The sequence below is a fragment of the Gopherus evgoodei genome, chromosome 1, assembly GCF_007399415.2.
Source record: "Gopherus evgoodei ecotype Sinaloan lineage chromosome 1, rGopEvg1_v1.p, whole genome shotgun sequence".
Classification (NCBI taxonomy): Eukaryota; Metazoa; Chordata; order Testudines; family Testudinidae; genus Gopherus; species Gopherus evgoodei.
In genome coordinates this window covers 61,538,940-61,558,244 of record NC_044322.1, presented here as the reverse complement: position 1 = coordinate 61,558,244, position 19,305 = coordinate 61,538,940, and positions in this window count along the sequence as shown.

Genomic DNA, 19,305 nt, shown 5'->3' with positions numbered 1-19,305 from the left:
TGGGGTGGAGGGAGACACTCCAGAGTCCCAGGAGGCATTCAGCCAGGAGCTCTTCTCAAGCCAGGAGGAGGCTAGCCAGTCGCAGCAGCTGGAAGTTGTTGGTGAAGAAGAAGCAGAGGAGCGTGTTCCGGGTAAGCAGATTTTATGTTTTGGGAGAGGACGGTTGGGGTTATGGATGCCTGCATGCATGCCTAAATGTGGAATAGCCCATTGATTTGCTCTATCATGTCTCTATAATCGTCCTCAGTAATCTCTTGAAAAATTGCAGCCAGAGCGTGGGCAATGTGCTTGCGCAAGTTTATAGGGAGAGCCACCGTGGTCCTTGTCCCGGTCAGGCTAACTCGTCCGAGCCACTGTGCCGCGAGGGGTGGGGGGACCATTGCTGCACACAGGCAAGCTGCATAGCGACCAGGGCGGAATCCACATTGCTGTAGAAGACCCTCCCTCTCTTCCCAGGTAACACACAGCAGTGATATATCTGGCAGTAGGAAACCCTGTTGAGAATGTAGGGATACTGCTCAGTGCAGGGTGCCAGGTTCGCGGTCCCCCCCTTGTAGGTCGGCAGCTTCCCACCCCCCCCTTTGCAGGTCGGCAGCTTCCCGGTCCGCCCCCCCTTGCAGGTCGGCAGCTTCGCAGTCCCCCCCGCTTGCAGGTCGGCAGCTTCGTGGTCCCCCCCCTTGCAGGTCACCAGCTTCCTGTTCCCTCCTGTCCCCTGTGCAGGCCCACAGCTCCCTCCTCTACCCAGTGCAGAGAAACCCCAGTGAGCCATCAGGCAGTTCCCCTTCCCAGGTGAAGTTGGGGCAGAAACACTCACCCCATTGCTCGCCATGCCTTTGCTTCCGTGGCCTCTCTGTGCTATGTTAGGTATGTGGGAATGATGCTACAAAAAGTCTCCTTCACTGTGTGATAATAAACAATGTAGCCTCTGTGTATTACATGTTTCTATCTATGTTTTTTTAAGTGACCTTGAATAATGCAGCCGGATCACCGCCTGCCCGTTGCTTGCAGAACTTGAGGAAAAATCCCCGAAAATCAAAAGAAGAATTGATCAAAGCAGTTATGAATCAGTACGCCAGAGAAAGTAGGAAGACACAGGAATGGAGAGAGAAAATGCATGAGTGGAGGCAAACAGAAAGCAGGAGAAAGGAATTGGCTACCAGAAAAACCTTGAAGCAGTTGATAAGCCTCCTGGCTCGCCAAACTGACTCTTTCCAGTCTCTCGTAGCCATACAGGCAGATCTGTACCGTGGCAACCCACACCCCTCCCAAAGCTCTCTTTCTTGTTCCTCAATATTTGCACAAAACACCCTTCACCAGCAGCCTGTTTCTTACTACCCCCAGCTGCCTCCAACACCTTTACGATCACCTACCAGCCCTGATAACTACAATCCTTACCCTGTGCACTCCACCCCCATGATGCTGCAGCATATTAATCCTGAAGTGCAGCAGACATTGAACAGCAATCCAAACAGGACATATTCAAACCTCTGAATGTTAAGTCCACCACCCGACCCCCCTACCCGTTATGTACTGTATTTTGAATAAAGGATTTCATGGCTTTTACAATAGTTTTTATTATTGCAGAAAGTGGTAAATACTGTACGCCAAGGGAAAAACGAGCACAGCAAAGGCACCAAACATTACTGTTGGCTCTCAGCATCAAATTGCTCCCTTAAGGCATCCCTAATCCTTGAAGCCCTTTGCTGGGCCTCTGTAGTAGCCCTGCTCTCTGGCTGTGCAAATTCAGCCTCTAGGCGTCGAACCTCAGAGGTCCATTCCTCACTGAATCTTTCACCCTTCCCTTCACAAATATTATGGAGGATACAGCACGCGGATATAACAGCGGAGATGCTGCTTTCCCCCAAATCTAGCTTCCCATAAAGACAACGCCAGCGGGCTTTCAAACGGCCGAAAGCACACTCCACAGTCATTCTGCACCGGCTCAGCCTGTAGTTGAACCGGTCCTTGCTCCTGTCAAGCTTCCCTGTATACGGTTTCATAAGCCATGGCATTAAGGGGTAAGCGGGGTCTCCAAGGATCACAGTGGGCATTTCGACGTCCCCTACTGTGATCTTCCAGTCTGGGAAAAAAGTCCCGGCCAGCAGCTTCCTGAACAGGGCACTGTTCCGAAAGATGCGTGCATCATGTACCTTTCCAGGCCATCCTGAGTAAATGTCAGTGAAACGTCCACGGTGATCCACAAGCGCTTGGAGAACCATGGAGAAATACCCCTTGCGATTAATGTACTCTGATGCCAGGTGGGGTGGTGCCAGAATAGGAATATGCATCCCATCTATTGCCCCTCCACAGTTAGGGAAACCCATTTGTGCAAAGCCATCCACAATGTCCTGCACGTTCCCCAGAGTCACAGTTCTTCTTAGCAGGGTGCGATTAATGGCTGTGCAAACTTGCGTCAGCACTATTCCAACGGTGGAATTTCCCACTCCAAACTGGTTCGCCACTGATCGGTAGCTGTCTGGAGTTGCCAGCTTCCAGATTGCAATAGTCACCCGCTTCTCCACTGGCAGGGCCTGCGGCGAGCTCAGCACACAGTCCCATAAAAGTGGCTTTTCTCATTCGAAAGTTCTGCAGCCACTGCTCGTCATCCCAGGCTTGCAGGACTATGTGATCCCACCACTCCGTGCTCGTTTCCCGAGCCCAAAGGCGCCGTTCCACGGTGCTGAGCACGTCTGTTACTGCCACAAGCAATTTACTGTCTTGAGCGTCAGGCGAATCAATATCATCATCTGACTCCTCACTGTCACTTTGCAGCTGAAGGAATAGCTCCACTGCCATGCGTGATGTGCTGGCAACATTCATCAGCAAGGTCCTCAGCAGCTCGGGCTCTATTTGTAACAGAAATCGCGCTGCAGACTCACAATGCTGCCAAACTGCTCGGAATGTGTAGCAAAGCACCATGGGGCGTTGGAACAGGAAGCGGAAAGACCCGCACCCTTCCGTCCCCTTCCCACAAGCCACAGTGCCAAAATGGGACAAGCTGCTCTGTGGGATAGCTGCCCACAATGCACCACTCCCAACAGCACTGCAAGTTCTGCAAATGTGGCCACACTGCAGCGCTGGCCCTACACAGCTGTACGAACACAGCTGTAACTACCAGCGCTGCAGAACTGTAAGTGTAGCCATGGCCTAGGAAATGGACCGCTTCTGTGGATTGATCTAGGCTGAGGTTGATGGTGGGATGGAGAACGGAGTGTAACAGAGGGAGATGAGAATGGTGTGTTAAGGAACATTTGTTGTCAATTTCACACCATACAGGTGAGAATCTGAATTAAAGGACACTGCCCAACATACTCTGCATGTAGTCATATGCTTTTGGTTGTGGTATTTTCCCAAATTAATGCTGGGTTCCTTTTCTCTTGTTATTAAAAGTTCTTTGCTATATACGGGCTCTGTGCTTGCAGATGGGGAAGTATTAGAGGCACCCAGGGGGGGTGTGTAATTTTCTCACATTACTGGGTGGGACCTCAAGCTGGTTCTGTTTCGAATTGTTAAGAGGAACCCTTAGATACTGAACCTGGCCCTCACTGCTGCTGACTCCGTCTGGCAGGAGGGTTACATTTAATGTGTTCTGCAACAGACATATACAATGGTGAAGGTAGGTGTGAGATCAGCCATATGTTGTTTTACATATGTCACCCTTTCAAAAGTGGAGGGAAATCAAAATATGTCACTATGTATGAGTCACAGTACAGTTTTATTCTGTTATGAGCATAATAAAGACAGCATATTGAAACTGGGGGAAAGATTCAAAATTCCTACCTATCACATTTAAGCTTGGCTTCTTTAAAAAAAAGTTAATTTGTAACATGCTAGTGTCTGAAGTCCACAGTCAGAGATCCAATAGGCAGGATACTTCCCCTACCCTGAAGAGTTACAGTTTCTCTTACATGAGACTGTAAAACAAGGGGGCCTTGTTGTCAAGACCCTGAAAATTCCCCTAAATAATCCTCAAACAAAAAAAAACTGTTCAACTTGACTTTCCCCAGTCTCTCTTGTCCCATTATGCTTCTCCTCACTAGGGTGACCAGATGTTAAGGGGAAAATATTGGGACTGCTGCACAAGGGTTTTTTTGTTTGTTTTTTATAAACACACACACACACACACACACACACACACGTGTCCAGGAGTTCGGCGGCAATTTGACAGAGAGTCCTTCAGTCACAGACAGTCTTCGGTGGTATTTCGGCAGGGGGTAATAAACCTTGCCGCCAAAGACAGAAGCACCCAGTGCCGAAATGCCATCGAAGACCGTCTACGACTGAAGGACTCTCTGCTGAATTGCCACCTAAGACCAGGAAACAAAATATCAGGACAAATAGCGTCCCGACCGTACTCTGGTCGGGACACACTCCTAAAAATCAGGACTGTCCCGATTTTATCAGGACATCTGGCCACCCTACTCACTACCCACCTCCTTGGTGACTTCTCTAATTTCTCCATGCCCCTGCCTGTGCTAGAATCCTTCTACAACACACCCAGGGCTGATGCCCCACACCCTTCTCTGCTTTCCATGCTTCATGCTTTCCCCTCCTCTTCCCCCCCCACAATTTTCTGCATCTGAGGACTTCCTGAGGTCTGCAAGAAATGAACATTTAGGAGGTTCACAGAAGAGGAGATTATTGAGGCTACCAGATAGACTGGTGAGAGAGATGAGAGCGTTCCACCCTCAACTATGAGAATCAAATTAACTTAGGGATTGTCTACATGGTGCAGCAACACACACCTCTGGAGTGTAAATCACTTTAAAGGGTTGCATTCTTCTGTGTGGACTCCCCTGGTGCGCTTTAAAAGGTACCTAGTGCATACTGACATAGTCCCATTTGAAACAGCACTATGTCAACACGCAGCAGGTATTTTTAGACTCCAGAGCATGTCAGAAGGGACCACAGAGAGCAGTCAGAGCACACCTTTTAGCGCACTTACTTTACATCCCTCTGATGTGCATTGCCTCACGGTGCAGACAATTCCTTCGCTTTCTCCTACTTACCATTCTCAAATCGGGATCCAGCAAAAGAGAAAGAAGAATTTTGCTAATTGTAGCAAGCACCACATTTTCAAATAAACTCATTTAATTAGTTTCAAGTTTAACTCTAGTAGACACTTCTAGTTTTAGGGAAATGTAATTCAGGAACACCTAGTCAAACTTGTAAAATTTGATTTAAAAAAATATCCACTTTAGCATCAAATCTGCCTGCCAATTTTGAGGCAAGTACCCCTTTTTTTTAATATAGATTTTAATCAGATTTATGATGGAAACTCTCTACTTGTATTTACTAAACTGTAAGATAACAAAGAATCCTGTGGCACTTTATAGACTAACAGACGTTTTGGAGCATGAGCTTTCATGGGTGAATACCCACTTCATCGGATGCATGTCATTCACCCACCAAAGCTCATGCTCCAAAATGTCTGTTAGTCTATAAGGTGCCACAGGATTCTTTGCTGCTTTTACAGATCCAGATTAAACATGGCTACCCCTCTGATACTTGTAAGATAACAATAATTCACTGAGAGAATGTTGCCAGTAAAATAAACTTACCCATTGGATCGTTTCATGAAACTCATGAGGGATATCAGTATGCTAAACAGTGATGTAACATTACTTGGTGAATTTCACTGCAACATATTTTCAGAAATGTCAGGCTCTGAACTACAAGCAGAAGTTTCTGTAGATAAATTGAGTAACAAGATTTTAACATGCATCAGATTGACTAAAACAGTCTATTCTTACCAAGGCTTGTCATCCTTTGTAAGCCATCCTGTAGGGGGGTCCAGTGCTAAAATTAAATTATACCTGCCTCCCATCCTCAGTCTAATCAGGCTGTGACATGAAAAATAAAACAATTAAAATTAGAGACAGACCAGCCTCCGACTGTTTATGATATCATTCTATTTGCGATGAGTAGGTGGAAATTCACCCATTGCGAACATTTGGTTGATGTCAGTTTTTCTTGTTATTGCAGCTGGGGCTTATTTTGTGAACTGTTTGCAGTCTTCCCAGCTAAAAATAGGTGGATACCAATTTAAACATCTTGGCAGTATTTCAAGTCAAAGTATCATTAGTAAATAGTTAGGCTGTATTTTATTGTAAGAGATCCTGCCATGACGCCAATCTATACACATATAAATAAAGGCAGTTATTTAGAATTATCTTAAACTGAACTATATTTGAGGTTATTCACATTTTGTTCAGCAATGTGTGAAGCTATTTACAAGAAAAAGGCATTAGTTAGAGGAATTGGTAATTCTCCTGCGATAATGGGACTCCTTACAACTCAATACCAGGCTGAATTGCTTTACCTATGGATAGATTATGCCTTTAGGGATAGCCCTATGAAAGAGAAATGCATAATTGTGTTACCAACTTTGAAGCCCACGGAGACTGGGTCAGTGAGGTTCCTCTGCTCCCCATTGCTTCAGGTGGCTATGATTTGTACAGACTTTTACCATTTGCAGCATCTTTCCCCTCTCACTTCAGCTCAGAAATGCTTGCAAGTGCATTGAGGTAACAGAGTCAAATTTCCACCCACAGCCCATTGCCTAGCACTTCCTCCACACACACTTGCTTACAGAAGCAGCCAAATAGATCCTGATCACCCTCCCGCATCTGGAAACAATATGTGAGAAGGCCTCATAAATTAGTAGGGGTGTAGCATTATTTCCCTTACTCCCCTGTGAGGTCATGATCGTGCACCAAATCATGGCTGGCTCTAAGAATAAGAACTCCAATTCTGCTGCCACTGAAGCTAATGGGCAACATTTCTCCCCTCTTCCCCACATTAATTCCAATGGGAGCTGGAACAGACCCTCAGTGAAATCATAGCATTTTACAAGAAGTCACCACTCATCTCTGCTTCTAGACTCTCCCATTAAAATTGGGACAACTATTTATGAAAATGCAAACATTCAACTTAGTTTTCTAGTTCCCACTCTTAAAAAAGTCTTCCATTACTTTCCTACTTCAGATTAGATATGCACTGGACTGTCAGTATCTGCTGCTTACATCAATAGTAGAAGATCTAACACATAAGTTAACTTCAGTAATAGAGCAAGGGGGAAAGTTTCAAAAGTAGCAAAGTGACTTAAGAGCATAAATTCCATTTCCAGAATGGATTTAGGAATTTAGGAAGCTAAGTTATATTGAGTTTCAGTGAGATTTAGCCCCCTAAGTGCCTCAAGGCCAGATTTTTCTATGTTATTTAGGTGCCTAAAGATGCAGATAGGTCCCAAGTGGGATTTTGCAAAAGCATCTAAGCAGGTTATATGCCTCACACTTATTGAAATCAATTGTACCTCCAAACTCTGGTGTGTTAATGTAACACTTCTGGCAGGTGATCAAAAAGGGCCACATACAATATATCCGTGGTTCCTCCCAACATATAAAATCAGCTGCAGCCCCTATTGAGAAACTTGGGAAAAACTAAACTCAACTGCCCTAGGTGCCCTTAACAGGCCCCACTCACAAGCACTCCAAGACTATGTGCAAACCAGAGAATTAAGGCAAAGGGAACGGAAACACAGTCAAACTTGAGACACAGCACGGAACACATATGCAAATAAAAAGCAAAATAACTCCCTTCCAGTAAATTTGGTAGCAGTTAATGTAACCACATTCCCACCCACTGTTGAAAACATCCTTCAGATAGTCCATTGGCTGTATCACCTCACCCATCCAAACACCACGCATGATTTGGATCAACGAATAGCAATAGTCCAAGTCTCTAGTCCCAAAAGATTACCGGCTTGCCTGGAGGTGCCACCAACCGGCCACCTTAAAGCTGAATCCTTAAACTGGATGGGAGGTGGATCCTCCCGAGAATCCATTTAGCTCTGCTGCTATCCTCCACAGAATCTCACAACAAAGTCTACATGGATAGGAAACCAAAAGCATTTAGGACCCTTGAGCAGAGTCCTGCTGCTTGAAAATGAGTACATGCCTCTCTGGGAGCTCACTACCTCCAAAATCCGAGTTCATGTATTGTAATGGTGATTTCGCAAGTGACAGAGGAAATCTGGGTAGGCAGTCTATGGCACTGAAGCTGTTTATTGAAGAACTTTTCCTTTTTCACAAAGAGAGGAAGTAGAGAGCTCTTTCACCATTGGCTATATGGTTGACTCACTCTACTAGTTTGGTCCATTATAGAAATAGGCAGGAGCTGTGAAATTCAGGTCTGGAACTGGATCCAAACTTCCCCAAAGTTCAGGAAAAGAGCTGGCTTGGAGAACGTCATCACTAGAACTGAGATATGAATAAGATGCATTTTCAGTGTTTTTGAACATGCTGAACAACCATTCCCAGTAGAGGCCACCTAGTTTCATTGAAAAGTTTATAGAAATCTAAACCACCAAAGCTCAGTCAGTTTAGCTTACTTGAGTGTCTACTGTTTTATTATTGCTGAACAGCAAGATCCATAGTTTGGAGTGTTAGATTTCCTTGGATACAGAAGTCATTGTAACTTTTATAAATCATTGCAAAAGCTAGTAAGTAAAAGATCCACAGGACATGGAGGCAGATCCACGTGTGAATAGAGAAGTTTGATTTGGTACCATCTTTATGTGCACTTTGCCTGGTTACAAACGACTGTGCAAGGCAGCAGCGAATCATGTTCCTACTTATATTCTTAATATGCTTTAGTTAATGGTCTATAAAATGCTTTGAAGGTTGGAAGCTCTATGTAAGTGCTAGATATTACTTCTAGATGCAGAGTGTCTATTGAAAACGTATTTGTGAAAATGTTAAAAAGCTATATTAAAGAAAGAGGAGGATGCTCAGCAACTTCCATGACCACACTTTAAATAAATAAATATTAATTTAAATAAATAAATATTGTCTGCTAAGAGGCAAAAAAGAACAGTAGCCATATTTGGAGGACTCTAACTTTTTTTCCATTACACCCTGGTGCTTCTTAAAATCCTTAGTTAGCTTTGAATGTTCCTGATCATTAACCTTATGACTATAGATGTTCCTTTTCCTTTATGATCAAGTTAAGGTCAAACAGACAGGGGATACTAAACTTCAGAGGGAACTGATGAACAAATCAAAGAATATAAGCATGTGTAATTATGATTATTATTAAATATTGATATTTCAGTAAAGCCCTGAAGTCTTAATCAGGCCCCATTGTACCAAATGCTGTACAATCATATTCAAAGACAAGTTACATACAAAGGCTGGAGAGAGAGAGAGAGAGAGAGAGAGAGTTACAAGAAGACATTCCCCTCAAACTAGCCATCATTAGCTAGCTGATTTCTCCTGGGGGAGAGATTTGAACAAGAGGGGAATAGCCTAATAGATCAGTCCATGGAAGGCAATCCATGTCTAAGGATATCATGGAAGAAGTCATGAAGATATTCTTGATAACCAACCGACAGGGAGATCTATAAATTAAGAATGGGATGAGGGTTTTGGATGTCTGGTCAGAAAGAAAGGGACGTTAGAAGTGTTACAGAAGCATTGTCAAGGTTTGGACATGGAAAAGATTTGCCTGGATGTGCTAGGCAAAGGAGAGGGAGGATTCCAAGATACTTACTAGATTACAGGCCTGAATGGCTAGGAGGCTATGTTATGAGTTTCAGAGAATGAAAGCAGGAGACATGATTTCAGAAGGAAGATCAGGAAATCAGTTTTAGATAGATGAAGCTTCAACTGATGTGAGATGTACAGAAGGAGTTGCTGGAGGAACAGGGCAAGATGCAGGATTAGCTGGAGGAAAAGATCATTCGTGAAGAGGCTAGTCGAGTCACTGACAAAGATAGTAGCTGAAACTGTGCCTTCAAGATGATCTTATCATGTGTTCCTTGTTCAAGGTATGTGGCAGGGCTGCTACTAGTGGGTCAAGTTTCTGCACCAGATTTGGAATGGCTACAGTGCTTCCATCATAGAGATGTGTTTTGAGATCCTTTAATATGCTGCTGACTATAGCAGTTATCCTATAAGGCAGGGGTTCCCAAAGCCTGTGATGCTTCCCACAGCTCCTATTGGCCGGGAACAGCAAACAGCAAACTGCTGCCACTGGGAGCTGCAAGTGGCCGTACCTGTGGATGCTCAGGTAAACAAAGCATCTTGTGGCCTGCCAGGGGCTTACCCTCAACAGGGTGCAAACCAAGTTTGGGAACCCCTGCCCCAAGATAAGGTATGTTGCACACAGCATCACCTAGTGGCTGAACATAAGAGTTTTAGTATTCATTTCCATCTCCCCCTTCCAGTTTGCTTTCCTACCATTTATTATATTTACCCCACCACACTGTCACTGAAGTTCAGTACGTATCAGTCTGTTAAGTGTCTCTGAATCATACTGGTTTTCTAATTGGTTGACTAGAATGAGTGACAACTTGATCAATTAGTTGTCCAAAACAGTTGCAACAACTGTTTCTGGTTTGTTTGGAATCCAAGTCTTTCATCTGCCATCCATAGAGCTTGCTTCATTGACTATTCTGAGACTTTTTCTGTACTACTGTGATAAGTCGACCTAAGTTATCCTACTCCAGTTATGACTTACCATGGTGTCTGCACTGCACTACATCAATTACCTTGCTCTTCTAATTCTGGTGGAGTACTGGAGTTGACCAGAGAGCCCACTGCTGTCAATTTAGCGGGTCTTCAACTACACCCACTAAATCGACACCCACTGCATTGATTGCAGCACTGCTGATCTATTGGTAGTGTAAACAAAGCCAGAGAAACAAACTGAAGAGGTCAATGGTTTCTGCTGCCCTTGTTGGGCCTGATGGACCATTGGTCAGAGCCAGTATGGCCATTCTTATGATCTTATTATTCTTTATAGTAATCAGCTCCCTAACTGCCTGGGAACTGAGGTTTGCCACATACCTCAGCCTGTGCCACTTCCCATAGCCCCCATTGGCCTGGAGTGGGAAACCATGGGAGCCACGATCATCCAAACCTGCGGATGTGGCAGGTAAACAAACTGGCCCAGCCCACCAGGGTGCTTACCCTGGCGAGCCGCGTGTCAGAGGTTGCTGACCCCTGACTTAAGGCAAGGTAGGTTACACACAGCATCACCTAGTGGCTGAACATCATACAGTTTTAGCATTCCATTACAGATCTCACCCAGAGAGAGTGTAAAGAAAGAGAGAAGGGAGGGGTATAGGGATGGATCCCTGGCAGACTCCTATGAATATGGAAGAGTTAAGGAGGGTCTATCAAATGAGACACTGAAAGATCTTCTATGGAGGAGAGAGGAGAACCAAGAATGGACAATCACAAAACTCCATGGAAGGAAGTATGTTAAGGAGGAGGATATGCTCAGCAGTGTTATAAAGCAGAAGAGAAATTAGTTTAGTGTTAAGGCCCTGAGATGATAGCAATGAAGGAGAAAGGCTGGAAGTGAGGAAGGTTTTAGGACAAAGTCAAAAGGTAGCAATTGCAGTAGGAACAAAAACAGTGAATGCAATTTGGTCCCTTACAATGGTCTGGTCACTGGGAACAGCAAGATAATTGAGGTCATTTTCAGAGACCAGTGACTATTAAAATACATGGCTTGATTAACTGAAAATGCAGTGTTGGATGACTTTGCTCAAGATGTGAGCTGGTGTATCTGAGTAACTGAAATTAAAGGAAGCATTTAAAAATGTAGAATTTTCTCCTTGCTATCACAGAATGTCATTTGAACTTTTATTTTCCTTAAATACTTAGGCGATTTATCCACATTTGTCAGAAATGTTCACAATATTCTGCTTTTTTGAACTTCAGCACATTGCAGGTAGTTTAGATCTTATGGCCCTGAATTACCACTACCTTGCCATAGAGTAACCATTTAAACCTGCGCAAAGTAAGTGTTAAAGGCTACCACATTCCAATAGTGATACATGAAAATGACTGCGCAATGTGCCAGGCAATGGAGAAATCATGTCATTTGTGTGGAGGAGTGAGATACCAGAAAACAGAAGAGGATTTGTTTTGTTTTGAGAGTGAACTAGCCAAAGGAATTATGTAAACATATTTTCCTCTTGCAAATGGCTGGCAGAAGCCACACACACAAAAATCTGTTCTACAAGTTAAAGCTGCCTCTGGGCATGTTAATATAAATAATTCTCACTTATACCAGATGTTGCTGGGAGGAATTCCTTATTTATTAAACATCATCCCAATTATCTCAGCTTCAGATTCCAACTGTCACATGTGAAGATGTGACAATTTTACATTCGATATTCATTACCCTTCATCTGCATAATCTCTTGAAGTCTGATATTTAGTTGTTGGCCTGGTCCAGCAGAGTGCTAAGAAAACAGTACACTGTTAACCAGCTAATTTCACTCCGATATGCAATTTAAACAAACACTGGAACTCTTGCACACTTCCAGTCTCGGCCTTGTAGCAGATTGATGGATGAGTCCTCCAGAATCAATGCTCCCTATGACTCAGCTATGTCAAAGTGAAGTCTCAGAGGTTGTTATTGTTTTTTGCTGTGTTGATTGTGGATCGTGGTCAGGGGCGGCTCGAGGCATTTTGCCATCCTAAGCATGGCAGGCAGGCTGCCTTCGGTAGCTTGCCTGTGGAGGGTCTACCAAAGCCACAGGACCAGCGGACCATCCACAGGCAAGCCACCGAAGGCAGCCTACCTGCTGCCCTCATGGTGCTGGCAGAGTGCCCCCTGTGGCCTGCCGCCTGCCGCCCCAAGCACATGCTTGGCGTACTGGGGCCTGGAGCCACCCCTGATCATGTTTGTTTGGGGGATTTTATTGGTTTATATTTTTACTGTATGTGCATTTCTTTACCAACATTTTCAGTTGATGTCTCTGGTAGAAGTTACTCTTAAAGGATTACAAGCCATCATTTAGCTATGTTGCAGTTATAAGTTGTGTCTATATGTTAGAGTTAGAGGGAAAAAATGCTGCCAAATGAATGTAACTGCTGCTGGTTGTTAAAACTTCTTCAATATGCCCTTCTTTTCCTGCACTGGTTTAAGGTGAAACATGACCAAATCTCTGCCAGACAAAAGGCTGCTGTCACTGGACTGTTTCCCTGAGATAAGAATAAAGGGAAAATAAGTCTGGTATGCATTTAGCACAAATTGTTTATCTTGTGCTAGATGTAGGCAAGGCTACATTTTGGGAAAGTTATATTTCACTTGACATGACAGAAAAGGATATTAAATCTTTAAAAAAATAGCTATATAAAAGATCAGAATTAACTAGTTCCATTAAATCTTATTTCAAACATATTAGCCTGTTTGAAAAATGCAAGTAAAAAAAGGCAATCTCTTTAGTACCAGCTAAGTAACAGATCACCACAATTACACTAATTTCTTTGCACTGACAATCAGCAAAACATCCATTCACTCTGTTGGGGCCAGAGTTTAACCTACACTATCTGGGTACTTCTCCACGTCACCTCTGGATAGCAGAGGTGATATGGGCATCTTTGTAGGGATCAAAGCCTGTTAACATTCTATTGGGTAACTACTTGATATCTCAGCTTTTATTAAGCAACAATGTACAGTGCTAAGCATAACACATGAAACAAAGGCAATCTCCTACCTCAAAGGGGCCTAAAGTTCTTAGTCACCCAAATCGCAGTGAAAGTCAGGCCCCTTGGAAAAATCCCAGCCTTCAGGTTGAAGATTCAAACCATGTGCAAAAATTTGCACATGTATTTAACCAAGAGTAATCCTGTTGGCTTTAATGGCACTAGTCACATGCTAAAGTATGTGTGTAAGGGTTTGCAGGATCAGGACCTAAGAAAGTAAATGGAGAAGAATAGAGCAAATATGGCAAGCCCAGTCAAGAATGATCAGTTTTAAATATTTATATTACATAAAAAGCTACATGAAATAAATGTTAAGGTTCTGAAGTCAGGCACTCAAAAGTTAAATGTCAGAATTAAGATTGCCTAATATAGGGTTTTTTTTCCCCCTTTTGTCCATACAAGAGAACAAAGTAAGTTTTCCAAGGCACTAAGATTCTATGCATGGGCTACTTTACAATCTGATTTTCTATTCTGGAGCCATATCCGAAGTCCATATTCAGCTAGTTGAGAGTTGAGAGTTGTGCCTGAATAAGGGCTTCAGGATTTGGTCTATGGTAATTACGTTTCCCATCTTGTTAGGGCAGCTTTATGCTGGGTTTGACTCCACAGCATTCTAAAGTGATAAAATGTATGATATAAAAGTAATCTTTTAAATGAACTAAATGTAGTATGTGGTAGTTTCCCTTAAACTATTTTAGCATCATTCAGCATGAAATGGAGGCAGTCTGTCACTTAGGCTTGGATTTAGGTGAAATCTATGACTAGAAAAAATGAATGAGAAAGTTCTCCATATCTCTGTTTTCCATAGAGTGATATAGTATACAATTTTCTTCAGCAGGTTGTAGGACAAAAGAAGAGCCCGTCTATAATAAATATTTGTTCTCTATGCAAAAGGATGGCTAATGATAGAAGAAAATGCTTCTGTGTATATAGAAAATACTGGCTTATCAACCAGCCATCTGGTGTTTGGTGGGACTGTTCTGAGCAGCTCTCTCAGCTGGAATGTTTGGAAAGTGAACATACTGTTGCCAAAGTACAGATTCTTGGCCATGATGTTTGTGATAATGCTGTTGATGTACCAGATGTCCTACAAATTCCTGGTGTGATGATGTGTCCCATTCCTACAGAGGTCTTCCTTATGTGATGGGGTTATGGTTGCAGTCAATTCCCAGAGTAAAAGGAATTTGGGGCTATATCCAGTCACAACATGAATCCTTCATCCACTCTCCATTCATTTTGGAAAGTGAAGAAAAAAAATGCATCAATGTTTTTTTTTTTGAGCTCTAAAATCTTCAAGCAACTAGATGCAAGAATTTGACTAATACCACTAACATTTGCCATTTTTCTAAATACAACATCCAATATAAATGCACATCTGTCTTTGTATAATCATTCCCGTCCCTTGTACTAGACTCCAGCTGGCTGACAGGAATACAAATGGTACAGCTAAATACTTTGCTCACTCATTATGCCCAAGGAGTACATCTGAGGTCTAAATAAGTATGCCTCATCACTCTATTAATCTACTTTAACAAAAGGAACAACCAAGATGTACAACCAAGTAACAAACTCATCACCTTTATTTTCAAAATGAATGAGCACATATGAGGCTGTTTCCCCACCCTCACCCCTCCATATTAGCAATTCACAGATGACCCAAACATGTATCCTTAAAGCTCAGGAATGAGAGAAACCAAAATACACACACAGATAAGAATATTTCACAAGATTGGCAAAGGTGCCTGTTCATTTTCATATTGTATCTCCTGGAATGCCCATCACATTTGTATTCATAGCTGAAATTTACTAGAGACAATTGGGAATTTACTAAAGTGTTTTTACATCAAAAAACAGACTAGTTGAAACAGACGTCACAGAAATATTGGTTTTGATGAAAATTTTGTTGGAAGTTTTCAGATCTAAGATGGATTTTCTGGTGGGGGTGAAAGGAGAGATCCAGACCAGCCAATAGCCCAGTGAGACCCAAGTTCAACTTTCTGCTGACTCAGTCAGAGCAGTCAGAATATGTGTCTTCCATAGTCCTGCTGAGTACCCTAGCCATCAGGCTGTTGGCTATTCTGGGGTAGGTTGGTGTCTCTGGAATGAATAATATCAAAAACCTAAATTTTTCACAAAACAGAATTCATGTTTTCCATCCAGCCTTAATATTTACATATCCTACTCAAGCCAGTTTTTATAACCACATTTTAAACATTATCCAACACATTAACACAGATTACAGGCTGAACAGTGGTTCTCAAACTTTTGTACTTTCACATAGCAAGCCTCTGAGTGTGACCCCCCCTTACACATTAAAAATACTTTTATATATTTAACATCATTATAAATGCTGGAGGCAAAGCAGGGTTTGGATTGGAGGTTGACAGCTCGTGACCTGCCATGTAATAACCTTACAATCCCCTGAGGGGTCTCAACCTGCAGTTTGAGAATCCCTGTCATTGACTAAATAAAAATCAGTAGAATGCACAAAACTTGTAAGTGCAAAACTTTAATTGGCCTTGGAACAAACTTAGGTTAAATGAAGAATGTAAACAAAATATAGAAACATAATTGAATTGATCCAAAATGTTTATGTTGACTATACAAATTCTCAGTTTAGCCTGCTTATGAATCTTTACAAGGTAAGTCACTAACTTTAAAGAAAAAAGTTATACTGACTGAGTTCTAATAACCTGGTAGATCCAACATGTGCATTTTTTAAATTAACCTTTTTTGTCATGTAAACCTCAGGATCCACAACAAGATCCGGCAGATCAGTGAGTGGCCCTCTAGTGACTGTGTCCACGTGATCACTCTGCCAAAGAAAGGCAACCTGCAATTGTGTCAAAATTACTGGACCATTCACTTAATTAGCCATCCCAGCAAAGTGATGTTGAAAGTCATATTGATAAGATTGAAGCCACAAGCAGAGAATATCATCACTGAAGAACAGGCTGGCTTTCATCCTGAAAGTAACACCACAGATAGATTTTCAGTCTTAGTGTCTTACGTGAGAAGTATTTGCAACACCAACAGGACATCTACCACATCTTTGTTGACTTTAGGAAGGCCTTTGACAGAGCATGGCACAAAAACTCTCTGGGCAACCATTAAGAAGTAGTGTTGGTTGTAATCTTATTCTTACCATTAAATAACTGTATGCCAAGGCCAGCAGCGCAGTTCTCGTCAATGGCATAATAAGAGAGTGGTTTTGCACCACTGTTGGAGTCTGGCAAGGCTGCCTTCTTTCACCCACACTGTTCAACATCTACTTGGAGCACATAATGACTGATGTCCTAGAAGATCACATACGCACACTCAGCACTGGGGGTGGAGTGAACAATCTCAAATCTTCAGTTTGCTGATGACATTGACGACCTGGCAGGAAGCGAAGATGAACTTGCCAACCTTGTGAAATGATTGGATGAAACCTCTGCAAAATATGGTATGGAAATCAGTGCAGAGAAAACCAAACTGATGACAAAAACATGAAGGGATCAGCTCACATCACTGTCAGTGGACAAGAGCTGGACAAATATTTGTGGGCAATCACTGATGAAGGATCAAAGGCAGAAATTCTGGCAAGAACTACAACAGTGGAAAGCTAAAGCCAATTTGGAGGAACAAGAATATCTCCCTGGAATTCAAATTGAAACTGCTGCATGCACTGGTCATCTTCATTTTTCTATATGCGTGCAAGACATGGACCCTTATGGCAGAACTTGAATGGAAAATACAGGTAGTAGTGATGAGAAAATCCTGGGCATCTCCTACTTTGACCACATCATTAATGAAGAGGTCTGCAACATCATCACCCAATGCACTGGGTCATGTGAAGACCTCCTGATGGCTTGAAAAAACAAGCTGAAGTGGTACAGCCATGTAACAAGATCTGGCCTATCCAAGATCATCCTCCAAGGGGACAGTACAGGGGAAGAGAAGAAGAGGTAGTCAGAAGAGATGGACTGACAACATAGAACAGTGGACAGGAATGGACTTCACGGAGACTCAAGCACTGACACAGTCATCAGGAGTGGAGACAAATTGTTATTGTCATCAGTAATGGTGCCCCAATGACCATTGCGGTTATGGGAATGAGGATGATGATGAAATCTCAGGATACATAACACAGTATGGATGATTCAATGCAACTGCTAATGTTTTGTGGATTAAATTCACCCCAGAGTGGAAGGTACAAACAAGGCTCTCTGCACTACTTAAATTCCACTTTGGGGCTGCAAAAAAAGAGGGATGAAGGTGGAGTGCTTGTATAGAGCATGTCTGTATCTCTGTATCTCTGGCATGGAAAGGGAGTTCCATGCCAGCTAAAAATAGGCCAGCTTTGAGTGGGAATTTGAGGACAGGCATGGGGAAGGACCACAGGATATTCTAACAACATGGAGCAGTGGCTTTGACCCCAATGTAGGAGGTATAAAAGAGCATTAGCCATTATTCCAGCCTATGAGATAGAATAGTGGCCACAGCCAACCTGCATTTGCCTATCAGTGAGGAAGTGAATTCTATCCCCCATCCTAACAAACTCCATGGAATTCTCTGCTCAGAGTTAGATTATTCATGCTTTGTGCAGGGAGGTGTATTCTCTTTTATATGCATATGGGTCAGTCCATATATGCAGTCATTTTAATAAAACCCAAAAGTAGGTAATTATTTTGATGGTTTAACATGAAAATATTCTATGCTTTGGTTCAGAAAAACATCCAGAAACAGGGAAGTTGTTCTGAGATGTAGCCAAATCTCTTATGTGGAAAAATCTTGAAAGCACAGATTCTTTTGAGAGTTTCAGAGCTTTTATTCCAGTTAGGTTCGGGAGGAGGAGGAGGAACACCACAAAAACAGCCTGCCCTCCTTGTAAATTTTACCTGCATCTAGATTTAATTTTAGTTTAAGAAAGAGAAGGCTGGAGTACAAGATATATTGGAAGGACAGAACAGTCATGCTGGGGGGGGGAGGGAGTAGCATTATATGTGAAAGAAAATGTAGAATCAAATGAAGTAAAAATTTTAAATGTATCCACATGTTCCATAGAATCTCTATGGATAGTAATTCCATGCTCTAATAAGAATATAACAGTACGGATCTATTATCAACCTCCTGACCAGGACAGTGATAGTGATGATGATTCCCCATATTGACTGGGAACGTGTCACCTCAAGATGAAATGCAGAGACAACATTTCTCGAAACTTTAAATGACTGCTTCTTGCAGCAGCTGGTACAGGAACCCAAGCGGAGAGAGGCAATTCTCGATTTAGTCCTGAGTGGAGTGCAGGATCTGGTCCAAGAGGTAAGGATAACAGGACCACTTGGAAATAGTGACCATAATATAACAACATTTAACATTCCTGTAGTGGGAAGAATACCTCAACAGCCCAACACTGTGGCATTTAATTTCAGAAAGGGGAACTATGCAAAAATGTGGAAGTTAAACAGAAATTAAAAGGTACAGTGACTAGAGTAAAATCCCTGCAAGTGCATGGATACTTTTCAAAGACACCATAATAAAGGCCCAACTTAAATGTATATCCCAAATTAAAAAATATAATAACAGAACTAAAAAAGCCACTGGGGCTTAACAATCATGTAAAAGAAGCAATGAGAGATAAAAAGGCATCTTTTAAAAAGTGGAAGTCAAATCCTAGTGAGGTAAATAGAAAGGGGCATAAACACTGTCAAATTAAGTGTAAACATTTAGAAGAAATTCCAAAAAGGGGTTTGAAGAACGGCTAGCCAAAAACTCAAAAGGTAATAAAATGTTTAAGCACATCAGAAGCTGGAAA